Below are 21,271 nucleotides of genomic sequence, written 5' to 3' on the forward strand. Positions count from 1 at the left end.
ATGATTGATCTTCTGAAAGAAAATACCATATGTCACTCCTAGTTACCTGCTTACTGTGTCAGTAAACCAGGGAATTTGTGTCTTAGCCTATCTCATAGGAATGGATCAAAATCAGAAGGGGTGGGGGAGAGTTTACATGTGGCTCAGTGGTAATGAAATCAACTAGTATCCAAGAGGACATGGGTTTGATCCCTGGCCTCATTCAGTGGATTAAGGATCCGGCATTGCCTTGAGCTGTGATGTAGGTCACAGACTCGGCTTAGATCTGGTGTTGTTGTGGCTGTGGCATAGGCTGCAGCTCCAATTCAACCCATAACCTGGGAACTTCCATATGTCACAGGTGCAGCCCTAAAAAAGGAAAAAAAAAAATCAGAAGGAGAGGGACCAAGTCTCACAAATTCTACTTCTTTGGGGAACAAATGGTAAGAAACAGTAACAACAATCAGCAACCAGAAGGCCAATGCTAAGAAAAGTAAGCAGGACTATATAATTGCAACACAGTCAGATCCCAAAGGGTTAGCTCATTCATCTGTCTTTAGATTTCAAAATTCTAATTTTTCCAACAGCCAAATCATTTTGAAATGCAGATGTATAAAAACTTACATGAAATAACTAGAAAGAGTAAGCACAGCTATAATGAAAACAGAGAGGAAAGCAACATCACCATCTATTTATAGAGTGAATATAAACAACTTATCATAATTATCAATTTCCTTAAGTAATCTTTCTGAACCTATTCCTTCTCAGTTCAAATAGTCAAAGAAATAAGTAATCTAACCTTCATTAGTTAGAAGATGAAAAAAACAGATGACAGCTGAAGTGTAATCATCAACTCTGAGTGATAGGATAAGGATTTTTCTTTCTCAAATGGTAACGTCTGTCCTTCCTCACCTTAAACACACACACACACACACACACACACACACACACACACACACACACACACACATACACCTTTTCAAATTTTTCAGAAGCACTTCAATCAGCAGCAAAGACCTTCTTCAGACTCCCTGAAATGTAAAATTGGCATTTTGTCACATGACAGACATTCGCTACGCCATTGATTAAGGAGCAGTCAGAGATCCTAAAACACATAAACACATCGAATGTAGTGAAATGTTCTACGTGGAAGCACAATATCTTTTCTTTTTTCTGCACCCACGGCATGTGGAAGTTCCTAGGCCAGGGACTGAACCTGCGTCACAGTAGTGACCCCAGCAGTAGCAATGACAATGCTAGATCCTTAACCCACTGGGCTGAAAGGGAACTATAATATCCTCTTAATATTCACATTCAACAGTTAATAAAATATGATATCAGGCATTTCCTTTAATAGGGTTGTATACTCTCTTGCCTTCTTTTTCTTTTGTGATTGTTCAAAGGAAGCAAGACAATAAGAATCTAAAGCAGAGAGTAAGCACAACACATAATTTTGAGAGGCACTGAGTTCCAAAGATATTCCTCATTTGAAGTCATGAGTAATAATTAAAGACAAGATGATAGCTTCAATTGAATTAATTTCTAATGATAACACATTAAAATCTGTGAATGTGGAGTCCCTGTCTTGGCACAGTGGGAACGAATCCGACTAGGAACCATGAGGTTGCGGGTTTGATCCCTGGCCTCGCTCAGTGGGTTAAGGATCCGGCATTGCTGTGAGCTGTGTTGTGGGTCACAGACTCGGCTCGGATCCAGCATTGCTGTGGCTCTGGTATAGGCCTGCGGTTACAGCTCCGATTAGACCCCTAGCCTGGGAACCTCCATATGCCATGGGTGCGGCCCTGAAAAGACAAAAATAAAACAAGGTAAAATAAAATAAAATAAAATCTGTGAATGCAATTTAAGCCTCACATTCACTAGCTAACAAGATAATTGCAAAAGAATTCCTACTATGAAAAATATCACCATACTTGTCACATGAAGATATGAAATTTTTGATGAACATGGTTCATCACTTCCTTTTAAAATATATTTCATACATTTATATTTACTAGTATAAATAGATGTGTCAATTACAGCTTTATAGCTTACCCTGTTATTACCATTTGCCAAACTAAAGTGGAATTAAAATATAACTGCTATGATATGCATTATCTTCTTATCCCAGAGAGCATTTAAGAGTAAGGAATCATCAGAAGCCTGAGAATTCAATATGCTCACCCTCAGAAAGCACTGACCTTCATATGCTATCAAATTACCCCAGACCCCATACTGCAGATTCTACTGTATATTTTTGTTTTTAGATGATCAAATGCACAAAATGGAATTAACCACACTCCATTTCACTGCACATTATCAGCATCTGTCCAATGCCTCTTTGATTTCCTACTTTGATTTCACTTCTTTTTCCATTCATCCACCATCCACATCTCTCTGTCATCCTTGTGCATTTAACAGGTTCTTTTCTAGCCTGTCATTTCTATGATTATTTAGATACCTATACATCCTTAGAAATAAATGTGGTGTCGCTTTCTGGGTGTGTGCGTTTAATCTCTTTGAATTTATTCTTTTATAAATCTCATATTGTTTCTTTTTTTCCACTTGCTATGATATTTTAAGATTCACCTAGCTGTATATTAATCTAGAACATTAATTCTGATTATTGCATATAACTTTATTTCGTGTCTATCTCTCATTTTACTTCTCATTCTTCTCCTGATATGTACATCTAGGCTTCCTCCATTCTTATTACCCCCAAACAATGCTGTAAAAAATATCCTTAGGGATGTGTGCAAGAGACCTAGGATGTAACTGCTACATCCTATAGAGAGTGTCAGTAGAATTAATGTACTAAGTACTTGTTGGTTGTTCTCTGGAATGGTTGCACCAGCTCACTTTCTCTGAAGATTTATGGGAGGTTTAACTCCCAACATCCTTATCTCTAATGATATTATCAGACTTTCTAACTGATGTTTTAATTTGCACTTCTCTGATTACCATTAAGAGTCCGTAACTCTATTTGCCTATTAATCATTTGGGTTCTCCTCCTTATTTATGTATCTTCCATTTCAATAGTAGAATGTAAACTTCAAGAGTGCTGTTATTTATTGCATTTTATCTTGTTTTTCCTGATTAGATTTAAAAGAAACTTCTCTAATCAATTTTTTACATAAAGAAAAAAAAAAAACCCAGCTTTGGATTTTTATAGCAATGCCTAGCACATAGGTGTGTACCTAGTGCATAAATGAATGATGAATAAATAAGTGACAAAAGAATGTCTTTTGCTATGAAACAAACAACTGAACAACTAACAACTCAGCGACATAACAACAAACATTTATCTCTCACTCATAGGTGTGCACATTGGTTTATTGGAACTTGTGGCTTTTCTCAGATCTGGTGGGCTTGGCACCAGCCTGCAATTTGGCTTAGGTCTGCAATGAGAAGAAACTATTCTTTAGATTTAAAGAAAAAAGCTTTGCTTAATAGGTTCATTGTATTAAATCACCTTTCTTTAAAATATAGGACAGAGGAGTTCCCACTGTGGCTCAGTAGTTAATGAATCCGACTAGGAACAATGAGGTTTCAGGTTCGATCCCTGGCCTTGCTCAGTGGGTTAAGGACCCAGCGTTGCCGTGAGCTGTGGTATGCAGATTCAGCTTGGATCTGGTGTTGCTGTGGCTCTGGCGTAAGCTGCTAGTAACAGCTCCAATTAGACCCCTAGCCTGGGAACTTCCATATGCTGTGGGTGCAGCCCTAAAAAAGACAAAAAATAAAAATAAAAAATAAAAAAATAAAATAAAATATTGGACAGAAAATGTACATGATATTTATAACTCAATAAGCTTAGTGAAAAAATTTCCAAGTTGACTTATCAGGAAAATATCTTGAGTAAGATTCTTTGATTATTCTCTCTTCTTTGTTATAACAATATCCCTTATTTATTTTTTCTGACTTGCAATGTAAAGAAGATAAGGCTCTCCAATATGCCAAATCACTTTACTCTCAGACATATAACATTTACTCAAGGTTTGTTTTAAAAACAAAGTAAGTAAAGCACGTTCCAAAAATTGCATGACATCTTGCAAACAGGAGGGCACACTGCTGTTCAGGGGCAGTATACCCGATCATATCAATTAAGATTTTGAACAATTCCATATCTGTTGGTAAACAGAAGCTACCCTGAGCCCTCCCCCATGCCTCCCCAGATGCCCCATATGTGCTCATAATCCCAGGTGAAAATCAAGAAGGAGCGCCCCGGAATCTGCTCCATGCCTTTGACTGATGTCTGCTCTGTTGATCAGTGCCCCATCTGTACTAGATGTTACAGATTTTACATATTACCACTGATGATAGGAAATAGTGATATTCCAATTATATAACTTGTCATTAAACCCGTGGGAGGTTTTTTTGGCCTCTGTTCCTCCAATAAACACTCAGAGATATACAAGTGAATGGTGTCACACATATTATGCTCCATGACATCTTTGGGGTAAAGGAAGCAGTCCAGTCTCATCTCTCCCTGAAGCTGTTTCTGTGAAACCTGACTCTGGCAGCTTCTAATCCAAGCACAAAGCTGAGTTCTGCTTCTTCCACACTGTCCACATCTCCCAGTTACCTCTTGGATTCATTCTTTTTCTTGCTCAAACCCTTCCTCCCACAGTGTTTTGAAATGGGACTATTTTGTGTCACCTTCTCAGACTTTGTGTACCTGACAGTAACTTATTTTGGCCTTATATATAATTAATTAGATTCAAAATGCTGATTTGAAATTTCTCCTATTTCAACACTTTTTTCTGTGCTCCTTTCCTCTAGGCACTAACATCATTCTTTAATTTGCAACGTTCTGTCGCTGTCTTAACTTTTCTCTCAGTTTTTTACTTTTTGTTTGTCTCTTCCTGAGTCCTTCGGAAATGTTCATTGACCTGATCTTTCAGTTCACTAATTTGTTTTTCAAGTATATTTGCTCTGAAGAACAGTATACACAAAACAGTGATAAAGTATTTCTGGTACAGTATTCACTATAGTGTTTCATCTGGTACATTTTTTCATATTCAGTATCTCCAGTTGGTCCTTCATGACTGATTTTCCTGACTCATGTTTCCACTTTCCTCCTTTAGCTCTCTAAGGTAATTTATTATGCTTTTTAAAAATTCTTGTTTGGTCTGGTTAGTTCATTTGGCTTCCTTTAAAGATGCTGTTGGTTTACTTTCTTTTCCTAGTATGTGTGTTCCTCCTACTTTGTTATTTTTCCTTGTGTCCCTGAGAATCCAGAGTAACACCCAGATGATTTAATAACCGGATGTCATGGACGCCAGCTAATCCTAATAGAAGGCTGAACACTTTGGAACAGACAGATGCCCACTATAACTACCCCATGTGGGTTCAATGCTGTGAGTGTCAGCTTAATTTGGGACTACCTGGTACCTTTGCTGGTTACACATACCATCATATCCTGAGTAATAGCCCCAGCTTGCAGAGTTCTTGTACCAAAAATATCTTGTCTGAGTGATCCAATTCTAATTTTGATTTGTTCTAAATTGCTTGGCAAAGTATTTTCTAAATTTTCTCCCTGCAACAATTAAGGACAATTCATTACTTTTGTAAAAATTATACAAATTTTTTTTTTTTTTTTTTTTGGTTGTGTCCATGGAAAGTTCTCTGGCCAGGGATTATTGAACCAGAGCCACAGAAGGAACCCAAGTTACAGCAGGGACAATACTCTGTCCTAGACTCCTTACCTACTAGGCCACCAGGGAATTCCCACAGTTAAGATTTTTAAGGTCATGAATTATTTAAAATGTTAAGAAGAAATGCTTTGAAGAAAAGGCCTGTAGTTATGAATATTCTGTTTATCACCCATCATGGGTTTTTAATTTCCAAATTAGATGACCTGACACAATATCAAATAATAGTCATAGATTATTTTACATAGAGTTTTTATTTATATCAAAATTTAACAGAACGGTGGTGAGGTTTATTCAGTGCTGTACCATTTACTGTTCTCTTTAAATATTTGGCTCTAGCACTCGTGTCCTGAATTTTCTTGCTTTCAATTAACCCATCTTGCCACTAGATGGAGAGTAATGACAGTGTATGGCCTTGTAAACACAGCTATTAAAGATAATTGTTTAAGTATAATGCATATGTATGAATGTCTTGGATTAATCTGGTGAGAAAGTAATATTCTAGTTTCAAAGGTGAATTTAGAACAAGTTCTTTCCCCTCTAAATCACTAAGTATGAATAAAACAAACTTTGTCTTTAATGCCTTCTCTAAATTTCCCTATGCTTATTTTGGGAAGAAAAGAGAAGCTCTTTATCCTCAAGAATAGTATACAAATCAATCAATCAATCTCTTAACATTTCAGACGGGGTGCTCTACATGCTGCCTGCCAGAAGAAAAAGATGTGGGAACTATTGGGAACTCATCAACCCACATTAAATCAGAGAGGGCTAGTGACTCTACCAGTGGATTCCAGTGATGGAGTGATAGCTGTACGTTTGGACCTTTCAGACCCCCTGAGCCAGAGAGCTCTTCCTCACAGAGCTGTTTTTCCATGGCTCTCACTGTGGATGGCAAGAAATTCAGAGCCTGGATCCATGTTCATGTAACCCACAGATCTCATAAAATTATGCTGATAGATATTCAGAGACTTACAATTTAAGTCTAGTATTTGCACCTAAATTAAAGTAGTTGCATCATAATCAAGTTACATAATCTTACTTCTAAGTTAAGGCCTACAGGGTTCAACTAAGTTCCACTTTGAAGACAGTCACAGAAGAGAATTTCCTTGGCATTCTCTTGAAAGACCTAAAGAGGATGCTTAACCTACCACACAGGGCTATAGTAAGGGGTCACTAGGTCTTAAAGTTATTTATTCAACTAGTAGTGATTATATGTGGATGAAGAAAATAAATGTTTCCTATCCTTCAAGATAATGTATGACTGCATGGCTGAGAATACTGGGGAAATGTAGTCTAAGGACTTGATTGTATTTCTCCTATAGTGGGAATTAAAACGTTCAAACATACTAGCACAAGAAATTTGAAGTTTTTAAAATGATGTGTCATTTTCCTTTTCAAAAGGACAGACAAATGCATTAACCATGATTGACAAAATGGAACAAGGACGACTGGAAAGAATAGAAAGGAAATAAGAAGAAAAAAAATAAAATTTAAAGAATGACTAATTCTAACACAATGTTCTATTTGCATTCCAGTCCAGTTGTAATATTCCTTCTGTGCCTTTGAGGTTGGAAAATAAAAACTACATTTCCCAGATGCCCCAGCTGTTAGGGTTGCCAATAGGTTTGGGTTCTACCTGTCAGGAACCTGAGATCAGTGAGCACGGACTGCAGTGGAGCTCGGTTTTGATGCTGAGAACCTAAGAGGAATCTGTATTGTTCTGGCCGCTGCACCCTCGCGGTTTGACGACTTCCTAGCGGCGAGGATGCTGCTTTGGGAGTGAGGGTTGGCGGTGTGATTCTGGCGAGTGGAAGTCGTTCCCGGAAGCTCCATAGCGCCTGCCATTACCAAGAGTTAAGCCATCTAATACCCGGTAATAAATTCCTTCCTGCTTGAGCTAGATAGAGTCGTGTGCAACTGAACCTTAGCATAGCCAATGGCTTTTTCATACGATGGAATGCGACACGGCAATTTAAAAATCGCATTGTCGAAATTAATATTTCATGATATAGGAGTAAATTCCGTAACTATTTTTACTGGCTCAGTTTTTCACTGACGTATATACCACAGTCAGTTATGCTGAAAACTACTTTCTTAAAGGGCCTCTGTATCTTTAAGAACAAACAACTGAACACGTGAGTAGTTCAACGTGCTTGTAGGGAAAATTAAAAATGATTTCTTAACACAGCACTCAAAAAGATTTCCCTTCTGCTTTTCAGCTAAGCTATGATTCTGTCGCTCTACTACCCAGTTTCCCTCAAAAGCGTTAGTTTTTAAGTATAATCCAGTTATCTACTGAAGTAGTCTGCCCTGTATTATTCAAAAAATTTGGCTCAAACCCACCTAAATGGTAGAATTCCTGCATTCCTCTGGGTTTCAATTACTCAGCCAACTCTTGTAAAGAGTTAGGAGTGGGAAGGTGGCTTTGATTTTTTTTTTTTCTTTTTTCTGGAGCAATTAGTGATTTTCTGCTTTTCCCTCAGATGAGTTACATTAATTGAACAAGGAGGTGGCTCTAAATACACTGTCAGCCTATGTAGCAAACCAAAATCTATGGCTTTAAATGCCAAGATTACCAAATCAAAACCTAAGAACAATCCATTACAAACAGCTAATTGAGCCTTAAACTGTAGCCAATCAATAATGTTCTTAATTTGTGCTCAGTCTTCTCTGTAAGTCTTGCTGGAGCTCCTGGGGGTGGAGCACTCCTAATGACTTCTGGTTTGGCACTTCCCATGTGATTTGAGTTTTGCTGAAATAAACTCTTAAAATGTTTAATATGCTTTAGTTTATCTTTAAACAGAAGATTAAAAAAAACTGGTCAATTTTAATTTTAATTTTTTTTGACTTCCATTCACAAGACTTCTAAATCATCCCATTTTCACTTGAAAACACTTCTGTAAGCCTGAGAACCTACCCATATGTTCTGTGTATGTGCCTTCCTCATAGGGTGACTGTGAAGAGTCAGTGAGATAATGTATGCAATTAAATTTTAGCATTTAAGAATATAAGGCCTGGAGTTCCCATTGTGGCACAACAGAAACGTCCCACTAGGAACCATGAGGTTATGGTTCCCGGCCTCGCTCAGTGGGTTAATGATCTGGCATTGCCGTGAACTGTGATAAAGGTTGCAGATGCTCAGCTTGGATTCTGTGTTGCTGTGGCTGTGGTGTAAGCCAGCATCTGTAGCTCCGATTCGATCCCTAGCCTGGGAACCTCCATATGCCTTGCTTCAGCTTTAAAAAAAAAAAAAAAAGAAGAATGTAAGGCCCGAGGGGTATGTAAGTGGTGAAGAAATGGACCCAAACTAAATTTACCTTTTTTTTTTTTTTTAACAATCCTGATTCTTCTTCTATATTCCTTATCTCTCTGTTAATGACATTTTTTCATATGCTCATCAAAAGCAGATATTATTTCCTTCCCTGGACTAGTTATACTTTTGGTTCTTTTAAATTAAGCAATGAGAAGAAAATTTGAAAGCACCAATAATGGTAGCACATTCTACCCAGGGATTTAATAAGTAAGTAAGTGGAAAGTGTAAAATAAAGTGATAATAGGTAACACAATAATCTGCCTTATTCCTAGGTAGTAGAGTCAGTTAGAACCCTTCTGTCTTTGGAAGCAGTCGTCTGCCTAGTCATGCCGCAGGAACACAGCCACTTACTGTGGCCAAAACTCTATGTCCTACTCCTCTTCCTTTTAAAAAATAAAGCTGTGATAAAACTGCTACCAATAATAACAGCAATACCTTCCCTTTTATTGGGAGGGGGAGCACACGAAATGCGGAAGTTCCTAGGCCAGGGATTGAACCCAAACCACAGCAGCAACCAGCAACCGAGCTGGTGCAATGACGTGGCCAGATCCTTAACCCATGATGCCATGAGGGAATTCCCAATAATTTCTATTTTTTATTTTAATTTAATTGTATTATTTTATTTTTGTCTTTTTAGGGCCGCACCTGCGGCATATGGAAGTTCCCAGGTTAGGGTTTGAATCGGAGCTGAAGCCACTGGCCTACACCACAGCCACAGCAACATGGGATCCGAGCCATGTCTGCGACCTGCACCACAGCTCATGGCAATGCTCACAGCAACACCGGATCCTTAACCCGGTGAGCAGGACCAGGGATCAAATCTCATGGATACTAGTCAGGTTTGTTACTGCTGAGCCACAACAGGAACGCCTATAATCTCCATCTTTATTTTTTAATTTTTATTTATTTATTTTGTCTTTTTAGGGTTGCACTCGAGCTGTATGGTTGCAGGCTAGGGGTCGAATTGGAGCTGTAGCTGCTGGCCTACAGCACAGCCGCAGCAACACAGGATCCGAGCCAAGTCTGCAACCTATACCACAGCTCTCAGCCTGATCCTTAACCCACTGAGCAAAGCCAGGGATCGAACCTGTGTCCCCATGGATGCTAGTCAGATTCATTTCCCTTGAGCCTCATGACGGGAACTCCAATAATTTCCATTTTTAAAGTGCTTACTGCTATGTTTCAGATGCTACGTGTGCTTTACTTGCTGAATCTGCATGGTAACTCTCTGAGGCAGGTACTCTGATTCCCACATACTCTCAGATTAGGACACAGAGTAGAAAGAGGATAATTTGACCAATGGCTCCTAAGTGGCAGAGTCTGGATTAGAACAGAGAGCCGGATTTCAGAGTTCTCAGAGGAGAAAATGTATGGAATCAGGCTCAACACAAACCAAATTACTAGGTGCATAGAGAAGCTGATAGAGTTATCATATTCGAATGGTCCAATCATGTAATTCCCTTCAATCACTTAAGATGTCCGTTAAAATGGTAGGTCCCCAGGCTTATAGCAAGCCCTTGAATCTGATTTCTGGCTTCAAGACAGGAATCTTCATTTTCAGTAGATTTTCCTTTTGACTCTTATGCATGGGTTAGTTTGAGAACTCCAGACCAAGAGGATCAAATTCAAATTCCTTATATTGGCACATAAACCAGTGTCTTGGACAGTGCCTGGCATGTAGTAAAGGTATAGTTAATGCTTGTGAAAGAAAACCCAAGCAGCAAGAAAGGGAAGACCTTGAGGGAGTAGGTCAATTTAAGTAAGTTTGGGATCAAATTAAGGTGTAGAGTGGAAATAAGGACGATAGATGAGATTTCTTACAGAAAACTCAGCACCTATTAATTCCAGCCTTCAGTCTGTTTCCTGCCTTGTTTTTCTTTCTCCAAAAGGTTAGGTAGCCCTTGAAAAACAAATGGGCAATCATTGACTAAGAGTAAATGTGACTACTCAGCTTTGAAATGCCTTTCATTCGTCCCCTCTTTTTATGACACCTTTCTCTGCTTGCCCTGTCCTTGAATTGGTCATTCTGGTCAAATGAATCAGTTTAAATGGAAGCATCAATGATAGGAGCACAGCCTGTGTTGACGTCCTAGTCGCATATGCACAGAAGTTGTGGCTTCGAATCTGTGTTCCAGTCAGCCCACAACATTTCTAAAATGTTCCTGGAAATTTGGTCTGAAAGCTGTTTCAGAAAGTCTGGCACAATTTAAGTACAAACTTACCCAAGCAAAAAGTTTCTTAATGATTGTAAGACTTTATTATTATTGTTATTATTTTAGCATAGTTTTAAGAGTAAAAGCGGGAGAAAGGTGTAGAGATTTCCCATGCAAACCCCACACCCTGCCCACGGGCGCAGCCTTTTTATCAGGATTCTCCACCAGAGGGTGCATTACCTTATACTTGATGAACCTGTCTTGACACATCATAATCATCCAAAGGCCACGGTTTACCTAAGGTGAACTTTTGGTGTTGTGCATTCTTTGTGTTTGGACAAGTGTACAATGCCATGTATCCATCATTACAGTATCCTACGGAGTTCTTTCACTGCCCTAAAAATTCTCGTGATTCACCTCTTCATCCTTTCCCCACCCTCAACTCCCGACAACCACTGATCTTTTTACTCCCTCTATAGTTTTCTTTTCCGGAATGTCCTGTATTTGGGATCACACATTATGGAGCCTTTTTGGATTAGCTTCTTTTAGTGACTAAGATGCATTTAAGACTCCCCCGTATCTTTTCACGCTTAATAGCTCATTTCTATATAGTGCTGATTAATAGTTCATTGTCTGGATGTGCCATAGTTTATATATCCATTTACCTGCTGAGGAGTATCTTGGTTGCTTTCAAATTTTGGCAATTATAAATAAATCTACTATTAACATCCATATGCAGGTGTTTCTGTGGGCATAAATTCTCAGCTCCTTTGGGTAAAATCTGAAGGCGTGATTGCTGGATCCTATAGTAAGGGTGTATGTTTAATTTTGTAAGAAATAGCCAAACTGCCTTCCAATGGCTGTGCCATTCTGCATTGTCACCAGTGTTAAAAGATAAACTGAGGCATATTAAAATTTTTAGGAGTTTATTTGAGCAAAATGGGATTTCAACTGGAAGCAGTTATGAGCACTGTGCCGACAGTATCAAGGGAAGAACTTTATATAGGAAAACATAGAAGTGAAGAAAGGAAAATATTTGACTGGCTACAGCTTGAAGCCTGTTTGGCTGTTTGTGATGGGTTGTCCTTAGCAGTTTGATTTCATAACCTTGAGGCATTTACAGGCTTAGGTTTTGGTTTTCTTACATCAGCTGCCATGGAATTAAAGCTGTCTCACTGTAATGGCCTCCTTCTTTAATTAATATCATAGATGGTTAAGGCTATCTGTCTAACTCTGAGATAAAAGTGCACCTATGTCTCAGAAAGAATTGCAGCTGAAAACTAGAATGCTGTAAGACAACCAAGTTGGGTGCTTTCCTTTTCAACCTTCCCTTTGCATCTCTTTTCGGGAAGATCAGTCTTGCCTGTTACTCATTCCACATTATGGTGGAAAGGCGATTAGCTCAAATATTCATGAGTTAGTCATAGCTTCAATCACACAAAGAAAGTGATTCTTGGTCTTTTTTTTTTTTTTCGTAGCTGCACCCACGACACGTGGAAGTTCCCAGGCCAGAGATTGAATCCCGGCCACAGCAATCACAACACCAAATCCTTAACTGCTTGGCCACTAGGGAACTCCAATTCTTGGTCTTAATTCATGTCTAAATTCTACATTACTCTCATTAGCTATGGTCAGGAGAGACTATAATGGTATACAAATATGACTACTGGGAGCTGTGTAGCTGAGGGCAGTGGTGTGCTGGAACTGGCTCATAATGACTTGTGAAAGCCATTGTGAGATTTTCAGAAATTATGCCAGCTGGTCGTTAAATACAGGGATTATTAAAAATTAGATTATATTAAGTTATAGTTAAGTAAATTATATTAAAAACAAAAGCAATAATTTTGAAAACTCACCACTTCCTAATTTTCTCAACTAAAGTTCAGTATTATTTATGTTCTTGAGGTTATTTACATTTATATCTGTTGCAGTCTATATGGTGAAAATACTAAACACTAAGTGTACCACACACTTCTCAACTTTGTTCAGTCATATGATGTCACATTGGTAGCTTGAAATAGGTCATGATGGGAGTATTTATGCCACAGAAATTTGCAAACACTACAAAAAGGTTTTTCCTTCTGGGGAGCAGGTGGTTAAACATCTAACAGCTCACCAACAATTAAAGGAGTCAAAATACCTTTTACACTACTCTCTACTATCTCTACTGCATTAGAAGATAAGGTCTTTCAAACTAACTATAACGTTATTGATAATGATACAGTTGCTTCCTCTACAATTTTTAAAATATCTTTTAAAATTGAGATGTAGCTGATATACAGTATTATATCAGGTATACAACACAATGATTACAAGTTGCAATTTTTAAAAGTTATATTCCATTAACAGTTATAAAATATAGGCCAGGGGAGTTCCCGTCGTGGCACAGTGGTTAACGAATCCGACTAGAAACCATGAGGTTGCGGGTTCGGTCTCTGCCCTTGCTCAGTGGGTTAACGATCTGGCGTTGCCGTGAGCTGTGGTGTAGGTCGCAGACGCGGCTCGGATCCCACGTTGCTGTGGCTCTGGCATCGGCCGGTGGCTACAGCTCTGATTAGACCCCTAGCCTGGGAACCTCCATATGCCGCGGGAGCAGCCCAAGAAATGGCAAAAAGACAAAAAAAATAAATAAATAAATAAATAAATAAAACAAAGTAAAATACTGGCCATATCACCACAATATATCCTTGCAGCTTATTTGATACAAAATAGTTTGTTTCTCTTAATTCCCCACCCCTGTATTGCCCTTTCATCCTCCCGCTCCCCACTGGTAACCACTAGTTAGTTCTTTATATCTGTGTCTGCTTCTTTTTTGTTATAGTCACTAGTTTGTTATATTCTTTAGATTCAACATATAAATTATATCATACAGTATTTGTCTTTCTCTGTATAACTTACTTCACTTAGCATCCATGTTGCTGCAAAATTTCCTTCTTTTTTATGGCTAATATTCCTGTGTGTGTGTGTGTGTGTGTGTGTGTGTGTGTGTGTGTGTTTGTGTACCACATCTTCTTCATCCATTCATCTATATCTTAGCAATTGTTGTAAATAATGTTGCTATTTTGTGAGCCCCACGAGAAGCCCACTGCTATGAATATTAGGGTGCATGTATCTTTTTGAATTCGGGTTTTTGTTTTTTTAGATTTACACCCACCAGTGGAATTGCTAAGTAGTAGTTCTATTTTTAGGGTTTTTTTTTTGTTTTGTTTTGTTTTTTGTTTTGCTTTTTAGGGCCACACCCACAGCATATGGAGGTTCCCAGGTTAGGGCTCAAAGTGGAGCTGTAGCTGCCAGCCTACACCATAGCCACAGCAATGCCAGATCCGAGCTGCATCTGTGACCTACACCACAGCTCGTGGCAACGCTGGATCCTTAACCCACTGAGTGAGGCCAGGGATCAAACCCACATCCTCATGGATTTTGGATCCATGGATCTGCTGCTCCACAATGGAACTCCCTATTTTTAGTTTTTTGAGCTACTTCCATACTATTTGACATCTCACCAGCCATGTATGAGAGTTCCCTTTGCTCCATAGAAACACTTTGTGGTGAATTATTTTATTTTGGCACTCAAATTATATGCATCTCAATTTTGGTTCAAAAAATAGGATGGTGGTTTTCAAGGTAAGTTACTGCTAAGAGATAACTGTGAGTTTGGATAGCTAGACAGCAGCTCAGATATCCATTTTCACAAGTAACCACAAGGAGAATAGTAAGCGTCATGGGACTATGGAGCAGGCAGTGGTTACCTGAGGCAGGCTGGATGATGTCAAAAAAGAGAGATGTACAAATAAATACATAGTTTTCCTTTCTATAAGATGTACATACTTATAGGGCATTGATTAAAATTAAATTCTATTAAAGAAAAGTAGAAAAACATGTCATGGTTGCAAAGCATGTTGGACGCAGCAATTCCCAGCCTTTTAGGCAGGTGCCACCGAAATAAACAACTGGAAGATGACTTGGGACACAACAGCTTTAATTGTTTCACGAGTTTTGCTGACTTAAAAACAGCACAAGCAAATATGTCCCAGAAGTGGGAATTTCTTATTTCCTTCTCCAGCAGTCAATCTAGCATTATGATGAGTTAGTTTTTATTGATTTTTGAATACCCTTTATGCCGCTAAGAGCATACTGTATTCTGCTCTTGATTCTAAGGCTTTCTAAAAGAAATTCATGGCCTCTAGCTTCTCTTTCTGTTTCTCTCCTTTTCTGTCTACCTTACTTAATTTTTTTTTAATTGAGACATGATTGATGTAAACATTGCATTAGTTTTAGGTATACAGCATAATGATTTTATGTATGCATACATTGTGAAGCAGTTGTCACAATTAGTTAACCTCCATCACCACATATAGATACAAATTTTTTACTTGTTATGAAAACTCTTAAGCTTTAGTCTCAGCAACTTTCAAATATATAATACAATATTATTAAATACAGTCACCATCTGTATATTATATACCCATGGCTTATTCACTTTATAACTGGAAATTTGTACTTTTTGACGTCCTTCACCCATTTCACCCACTCCACATTCCCCCACGTCATATTCATGAGCTAGGTGTTTTTGTTTGGTTTGGGTTTGTTTTTTTTTTTCCTTTTCTTTTCTTTTTTTTTAAGATTCCACATGTAAGTGAGAACATATGGTATTTGTCTTTCTTTGATTTATGTCACTTAGCACAATGCCCTCAAGGTCCGTCCATGTTGTTGCAAATGGCAAAATTTCCTTCTTTCTTTTTTTCTTTTTTTTTTTTTTGGCCACACCTGCCACATGTGGAAGTTCCTGGGCCAGGGGTCAAACCCACACCAGTGACAGCATTGGATCTTTAACTGGCCGTGCCACAAGGGAACTCCCATTTTCTTCTTTTTTACATGACATTTTCTTTATCCATTCATCCATTGATGGGCACCATAATGCATAATGGAATGAACTTGGGAGTGCAGGTATTATTTCAAAATGATGCTTTTATTTCCTGTGGCTAAGTACCCAGAAGTGAAATTGCTGGACTCTATGGACTATTTTTAACTTTTTAAGGAACTTCTTTATTGTTTTCCATAGCGGTTGCATCAATTTACATTCCCACCAACACTGCACAGGGGTTCCCTTTCTCTACATCCTCTCCAAACACATGCCATTTCTTGTCTTTTCAATAGTAGTCATTCTAACAGATTTGAGATGTCTCTTGGTGGTTTTGACTTGCTTTACCCCAATGATTAGTGACATTGTGTATTTTTCATGTATCTCTTGGCCATTTGTCTATCCTCTTTTGGAAAAAAAAAAAAAGTCTCTTCAGTGCTTCTGTCCATTTTTAATTGGAATGTTTGAGGGTTTTTTTGCTATTGACTTTTGTGAGTTTTTAAAACATATTTTTAATATGTTAAAATTAAAGCCCTTATCAGATATGATTTTCCCATTCCATAGGTTACCTTTTAATTTTGTTGATGGTTTTCTATGCTGTACAGGTTTTTTTTAGTTTAATGTAGTCCCATTTGCTTGTTTTTGCTTTTGTTGCCAAATCCAAAAAATCATTGTCAATACCAGTGTCAAGAAGCTCATCCATGGAGTTCCCGTTTTGGCTCAGCAGATTAAGAACCTGATATAATGTCCCTGAGGGTGTTCAATCCCTGGCCTCACTCCGTGGGTTAAGGATCTGGCATTGCCACAATCTTCGGTGTTGCTGTGGCTGTGGTGTAGCCGGCAGCTGTAGCTCTGATTCACCCCCTAGCCTGGGAACCTCCATATGCTGCAGGTGTGGCCCTAAAGAAAAAAATATATGTTTTCCCCTAGGAGTTGTGTGGTTTAGGTCTTACATCAAATTTTTTTTGTTTTTGTCTTTTTTTGTTGTTGTTGTTGTTGTTGCTATTTCTTGGGCCGCTCCTGCGGCATATGGAGGTTCCCAGGCTAGGGGTTGAATCGGAGCTGTAGCCACCGGCCTAACGCCAGAGCCACAGCAACGTGGGATCCGAGCTGCGTCTGCAACCTACACCACAGCTCACGGCAACGCCGGATCGTTAACCCACTGAGCAAGGGCAGGGACCGAACCCGCAACCTCATGGTTCCTAGTCAGATTCGTTAACCACTGCACCACGACGGGAACTCCAGGTCTTACATCAAATTTTTAATCAATTTAGAGTAGATTTTTTTTTTTTTTGGTTGCAACTGTGGCACGTGCAAGTTCCCAAGCCAGGGATCGAACTGGCACCACAGTTGCAGCCTGCAGCATAGTTACGATGATGCTGGATCCTTAACCCACTGAACCACATAGCTTCCAATCCTGAGTTGATCTCTGTGTATTGTGCAAGATAGGATCAAGTTTCATTCTTTTGCATGTGGAAGTCCAGTTTTCCCAATACCATGTATTGAAGAGACTATCTTTTCCCACTTTATTTATTTTATTTTAATTTTTAAAGTTTTTTTTGTTTTTTTTTTTGTTGTTTTTTTTTTTTTTTGTCTTTTTAGGGCCGCACCCGTGGCATATGGAGGTTCAGAGAACAGCATCCAGATGGCCAGGCAGCTCCAGCTGGGCTCAATAAAACTCTGATAAGCTGAGCAGTCTGACATGGGAATAGACGGGGAGAGGGAAATGGAAAGCCATGTGGGCAGGATATATACCATCCCTGCTGGAAGCAGAGTCTGAGCACTGATCTGACTGTCCCCAGGACCTGAGACACCAGGTCCTACCACCTGGTGGGTGCCTTCTTGGGCCAAGGGAAAAGGGTAGGAAGAAAGTTTCCAGCTGCTGAAGATAGCTAAGTTTTTATCCATCCAAAGAGGGAGAAGGGAACATTCTTAGAGCACCATAGGGCATATTCTTTGGACTTCTCTGATCTGGAGGACTGAGCTGGTTTCACACCCTGCTTGACAGATTTAACTCTGTAGAAACATGGGTTTCTAGGTTTTGGTTCTTCATCGGTCTAGCCCTACACCGGTTCATGTGAGGCTCTTCGTGCCTTAGGTTCCCTTTATCTTTTTTAAGCTTGTGCCATTCACAGCACTTGCTACTGATTTTGTAGAGCTTCCAGAATCCTCCTCCTCAACTGTGCTCTAGATTTGTCAGCCTGGATTCCAGTACAGACCCCCCAGAACAGCAGAAGAGTAAAAATGACACTGAAACACCTCCATTCTGGTACCTAGGGGCTGCCCCTGGGTTCTGCAGGACCTCACTACAAATATAGTCACATTGTGAGTTCAAGCTTCAGTAGATGAGTTTTAGGGAGACTGTCCTGTCCAGAGTCCTACCCTCAGCCAGAGTGAGCAAATGAAGGTTGGAGTTACTAGAACTCAGATAGTATAATTGCACAGAGAGTGTAGACTGCTAGGAACTGGGGCCCTGGGTAGAAAGACAGAGCCAGTCTCTGGTAACCCTGCATAGGGGTTGTCAGGAAAAGAAATGTTCAACTCTTCTCTACTCTCAAGTCTTCTGTTTATGCCTTTCATTGCCTGCCATGAAAAATGGATCAGGGCAGCCAGAGAGATCCAGCACACCCCTGTGCCAAGATGCCACCAGGAGAGGAGAAAGAGAAGAGGAAAAGAAGGAAAACCCTGAAACACTAAGCATTTACTCAAAAGAAACTTACCTCCTCGGTAAAATAAATAGAACAGTAAGGTCTTGTGGGCATGGTTTGAGTGAAGTAAAATGCAGGCAGAATTCAGAACAGACTGGGCTCAGAGTCAGGACTCAGTAAATGTCTGCTATCAACGTAAAAGTTTAACTTACGTAAAAAGTGAGCAGAACAACTTTGAAATTCCAGAATTCTTTAAATATCCCAAAAGCAGATAAGTCTTTAATTAATTAATTAATTGTCTTTTTAGGGTCACATCCTCAGCGTATGGAGTTTCCCAGGCTAGAGGTTGAATCAGAGCTGTAGCTGCTGGCCTACACCACAGCCACAGCAACGCCAGATCTCCAGTTTTATTGGAGTAGAGTTGATGTTAGAGTTGATGGAGTAGAGTTAATGTGTTAGTTTCAGGTGTATGGCAAAGTGAATCAGTCATACATATAAATATATCCATTCTTTTTTCCCATATAGGTTATTACAAACTACTGAGAAGATTTTCCTGTGCTAAACAGCAGGTTCTTGTTAATCATCTGTTTTATATAGCAGTATATATTACTCCCACCCTCCCAATTTTTCGTTCCCCCAACAGTTTCACCTCTGGTAGTCATAAGATTGCTTTTTAAGATTGTTGTGGTTTTTTAAAGTTCTCTTGTATCATTTTTTATTAGATTCCACATATAAATGATATATATTTTTCTTTCTTTGTCTGACTTAACTCAGTATGATAATCTCTAGGTCCATCCATGTTGCTGCAAATGACATTTCATTCTTTTTTATGGCTGAATGATATTCCACTGTATATATATATACCACATCGTCTTTATCCATTTCTCTGTCAATTGACATTTAGGTTGCTTCCATGTCTTGGTTATTGTAAATAGTGCTGCAATGGATGTTAGGGTGCGTGTATCTTTTTGAATTATGTTCTTCTGTGGATGTATGCTCAGGAGTGAGATTGCTGGATCCTTTGGTAGTTCTATATTTAGTTTTTTAAGGAACCTCCATACTGTCCTCCATAGTGGTTGCACCAGTTTATATTCCCACCAAGAGTGTAGTAAGGTTACTTTTTCTCCACACCCTCCTCGATGTTTATTGTTATTGTTATTCAACATTTTTGATGATGGCCATTTTGACAGATGTGAGGTGATATTATAGTTTTGACTTGCATCTCTCTAATAATTAGTGATGTTGAGCATCTTTTCATGTGTGTTTTGGCCATCTGTCTGTCTTCTTTGGAGAAATGTCTGCTTAGATCTTCTGCCCATTTTTACTACATTTTTGGGGGTTTTTTGATATTGAACTGTGAGTTGTTTGTATATTTTGGAGATTAATCCCTTGTCAATGCTTCATTTGCAAATATTTTCTCCCATTATGTGGGTTATCTTTTCATTTTTTTTTTTTTATGGTTTCCTTTGCTGTTCAAAAGCTTTTAAGTTTAATTAGGTTCCGTTGGGGTTTTTCATTTGTTTATTTTTTTTGTTTTCATTATTCTAGGATGTGGATCATACAAGATATTGCTGTGATTTATGTCAAAGAATGTTTTCTCTATGTTTTCCTTTAGAAGTTTTATAGTATCTCACCTTATGTTTAGGTCCTTAATACATTTTGAGTTTATTTTTGTGTATGTTGTCAGATAATGTTCTAATTTCATTCTTTTCCATGTAACTGTCCAGTTTTCCCAGCACCACTTTATGAAGAGATTGTCTTTCCTCCATGTTTGTTCTTGCCTCCAAGAACATGTTTATCTTGTTGACAGACATATATTAGTCAACCACTGGTGCTAGGTTTCTTTCTGGGCTTTATTCTTGTTGCACTGATATATGTTTCTGTTTTTGTGCTGGTACCTGGTTTCAAATCAAAAGATTAACATATTTCCAATTTAAAAAAATACCCCTAAAATATTTAAATATTCCTTTTTTGTTGTTGTTCTTTTTTAGGGCTGCACCTGCAGCTTATGGAAGTCCCCAGTCTAGGGTCGAATCAAAGCCATATCCACCAGCCTATATCACAGACACAACAATGCCAGATCCGAGCCACATCCACAACCTACACCGAAGTTGAGCCCCAATCCACTGAGTGAGGCCAAGGATCAAATCTGCATCCTCATGGATACTAGTCAGGTTCTTAACCTTTGGATCCACAATGGAAACTCCCTAAATATTCCTATTTTTATTGAGTTTTTGAATTAAAAATATAACTGCTGTTTTTATAAACGCTTGTTAAATCTAACCCAGAAGCTGGTTGTGAAGTTTAATTGAGATTATATATGTGAAAAAGAAGTTCTAGGTAAACAAGCTAGTATGTGTTGGTTATTTTAAGACTACGTAATATCCTAAATTGCTCAGGCAGGAGTTCAGTGCTACATCGAGGAATCTGCTAGATTACACTCAATAGTTCAGCACTGTTTATGTGATATATTTAATGTAAGTTTTCCTCATTTTTGGGAAGTTCTGGAAGAGCTTCAGGCAAGTCCAATACCAGAAATGACCCAGTCTTATTAGGAGCCAAACATGCATTCACTCGGATTCTAGAAGGTGGTGCAGAATACATATTTAAATATTTTTAATGATTCCTATCAAGATATCTTAAGTCTTTATAACCTGTTTTAAGTGGGT

General features: G+C 38.7%; 1 protein-coding gene across 4 annotated transcripts in view; it reads left to right on the forward strand.

Annotated features, from left to right (window-relative positions):
• The first annotated feature begins 7,242 nt into the window (after positions 1-7,242).
• YTHDC1 (YTH N6-methyladenosine RNA binding protein C1) overlaps positions 7,243-21,271 on the forward strand; it is a 58,680-nt gene continuing 44,651 nt past the window's right edge. For all 4 annotated transcript variants that reach the window (XM_084972412.1, XM_084972413.1, XM_084972414.1 and 1 more), the window contains exon 1: positions 7,243-7,500. The gene's annotated coding sequence lies outside the window, so the exon portion shown is untranslated. The remainder of the gene's footprint in view (positions 7,501-21,271) is intronic.

The sequence above is a fragment of the Sus scrofa genome, chromosome 8, assembly GCF_054392235.1.
Source record: "Sus scrofa isolate SSC_HxYL_T2T_F1_AM1 chromosome 8, Sscrofa_HxYL_maternal_Yorkshire_Landrace_v2.0, whole genome shotgun sequence".
In the NCBI taxonomy this organism is placed as follows: Eukaryota; Metazoa; Chordata; class Mammalia; order Artiodactyla; family Suidae; genus Sus; species Sus scrofa.